Raw genomic sequence first — 3,252 nt, 5'->3', positions numbered from 1 at the left:
GGACACCCTCGGGAAACAGACTTTATGCCATTGACTCCTAACAGCTGGCCTCTATCCGGTTCCATTTATGAGCTCTTTAAAAGTTAAGTCCTTAACTTTTCTGAGCCTCAGTCCTCCTCCCATCTGTAAAACTGATCACAGAGCCCACCACGTGGACTGTTGCAAAAATGAAATGAGCTAGGGTTGCCTGGCTGGTTCAGCTGGTAGGGCATCGGATTCTTGATCTCAGGTTCGAATTTGAGCCCCATGTCGGGTGTAGAGATTCATTTAAAAAAAGGAGGGGGGCGCCTGAGTGGTTCAGCAGGTTAAAGGCTCTGCCTTCAGCTCAGGTCATGATCCTAGGGTCCTGGGATTCAGCCCCACATCGGGCTCTCTGCTCAGCAGGGAGCCTGCTCCCCCCCACTCTCTGCCTGCCTCTCTGTCTACTTGTGATCTCTCTCTGTCAAATAAATTAAAAAAAAAATTTTTTTAATAAACAAGATGTTTTAAAAAATGAAATGAGCTAATAGAATAGCAGCTGTTCAGTAATTATTAGCATTTATTGTTATGGTTGTGATTATCATTATTAGGCTCCATAGGGAGGCAGAAGTGGCCACTCTTTCCGCTGATGTCCCTGTGGCCCCAAAGTTTCTCAGAGCAGACAGCAATCAGTGTTGGGGGGCGGAGAAGGCCTGAGAGAGGAAGCAGGCCTGGAGCCAGGACTCAAAGACGGGGTGGGATTTGGAGAGGTGGGGAGAAAAGGCTCTCCAGGCAGGACTCATCGCACAGAGGTAGGGAGGTGGGACCGAGCGCAGGGGCCTAAGTGGGCTTCTCTCCTTTTGTTCCCTCTCGGAGAGTGCCCATGCTGGCTGGGTGCTTTCTGCTGCCTCTCCTGCCTGGTGCTGGTTCTGGGGGTGAAGGGACAGTCCAGTAAGGAAGCAGGAAGCAGGTAAGGCAGCTAATGGGTTTAAGAGCATGGGAGTGATCTCGCTCCCTAGGGACCCAAGCGCGAGACTGTGGGGACACGCAGACAGAGAAGAAATGTCACCACAATATTTAAGTGAGGCTCAGTCCTACCCTGAACTTGGTTGAACCCCAGAAGGGTGGCAGAATGGAGACCAGCCTCGCCAGAGTCACTTTGCTCTGGTGTGGATGGAGCAGCCCAGATGTGACAATTTTTTTTTCTCCTGCCTTTTTGCTCTGTCAAGGCCACCAACATCTCCAGACCACCACTCTCTGGCCCCTTGTCCTCCCAGTAGCCTCCATTGAGTGTCCACCGGCCCCTCAGGGCTTCCAGAGACCCTGCTCTCAACCACCTATCCCTCCCAGATTCCTTGGCAGGATCCTTCGACAGTCAGTTGGCTGGTTGCTTGCTTGCTTGCTTGTTTTTGAGCACTTTCTTATTTCCTATCACTACAAGATGCTTCAGGCTCATCTTATATATTTCCTACCCCGATCCTAGACTGGCTATTTCTTCAAGGAGTCCTGGTTCCTTTTATTGGAGAATGATATTAGAAACTGAGATCTGGATGCTAAGTGGGCTCCTTGCTCTTTGCATGTCTTTCTTTTAGTCCCTGACAGCCAACAGAGCAAAGAAATACATGTGTATATACTAATCCGTAATATACACATATCCATAAATATTTCTGTATGTAACCATCTGTATCTATATTAAATTTAACATAGTTCTTACTGACAGCTCTTTTTACAGCTCTTTCTTATAAGGTCTATTTCATTGCTCAGATTATCTACTTTTCTCCTTCATTTCATGTTAATTTGCAATTGATTGTTGAAGCATTTTTATGACGGCTGCTTTCAGACCTTCTCAGATAATTCTAACATCAGATTCATCTCAGTGCTGGAGTCAGGTGATTGTTTTTCTCGTTCAAATTGTGATTTTCTTGGTTCTTATTAGGATAGGTGATCTTCAGTTGTCTTCTGGGCATTTTATTTATTGTATTTGGAAACACCAAGTCCCATTGAAGCCCTTTATTTCAGCAGGCAGGCACTCAGCTTAGGTCTAACATTCAGGTCCTGGACCATTTTTGTGGACTGTGGTTCTAATCACAGTTTAAATTTTAGAGCCTTTGCTATATGATTTTGGTCAGTTTGGTTTATCTGCTATTATGGGGTCAGCCATCTGTTGCAGTGCTAGATGGGAAAAAAGATGCCACCATGGGTGAAGGATGCGGTCACATAGTGGGGTGGGGAGGTAGGTAGGTAGGTAGAAATCTGTGTGCACTGGCTTCCCACTGAGGGCCTAAATCCAGCAAAATGTAAAGCTAACTAGGTTAAAGGGAAAGTCAAAAGCACTGGAGAAGGTCACACCCGAAGGTAAAACCCCACATCTTAGGTGAGGCTTACAATTTCCCTGAAGTTCCCCTTACTTGTAGATCAGGCTGGGGAAGCTGCCAGAGTGGGGGACCTCAGTGCCAGAGGTGATACTTGAAAGAGTTAATGACTAGCAGGACAATGCCGATCACAAGACTGGCCCTAGGTTGAAACAGGTTCCTGGAGGTCCCTGTTGTGCCAAGTTATCAACTCTTCAATTGTTAGATTACAGAGAGGTCTGAGAAGGTGGTGCACCAGAGAATAGAAGGGAGAAGGCGATAGAGGACAGGGGGCACTGCTATCTAGTAACTGTTTTGGAGGTATTTTAATATTTAATAGTCACCGAAATCTTTGTGGTGGATTGTATGTCCCAGCAATGGCTATGACAGAGTTTTCCATCCTACCTGCTCTTCTTCATGATGTAACTTCTACTCTCTTCCCATTGAGAAGGGAGGTCTAAGTAAGTTTCCTTTCCTTTAATCTGGTGTGGGGGTGGGGCTAACTATGGAATAAGTAATGTGATGTGACTTCCAGAATTAGGTCCTAAAATGTGATAGGGAGTCCACCTGCTTCTCTTGGGGCACCCCCTATTGGAATCCAGCTACCACATGGTAAGGAAGCCAAATGGCCTTTGAAGAGGCCACATATAAGTATGAACAGCAAAGAAGTTCCCAGATTTCTGATTAGAGGACCAAAAAGAGGAACCCCAGCAAATCAAAAATTTATTGATGCAATCACAGACAGGGAAGAGCTCAGGAAAGCAACCTAAAAAGTTGTTTATAAACTTCTGGGCCCATTCCCCTGTTTCAGATACATGAATTAAACACTAAACAGTTGACCTAGACTTTGAGAATTTACTGTAGGATTGACTACTGCCCAGGTCCTAGACAGACCACCAAGTCGTGCACACATAGGATGGATTCAAATGGCATGGGAGAGGCT

This window comes from Mustela lutreola, chromosome 9, assembly GCF_030435805.1.
Source record: "Mustela lutreola isolate mMusLut2 chromosome 9, mMusLut2.pri, whole genome shotgun sequence".
Taxonomy (NCBI): domain Eukaryota; kingdom Metazoa; phylum Chordata; class Mammalia; order Carnivora; family Mustelidae; genus Mustela; species Mustela lutreola.
The sequence above is the reverse complement of the archived record's forward strand: the minus strand, read 5'-3'. Positions refer to the sequence as shown.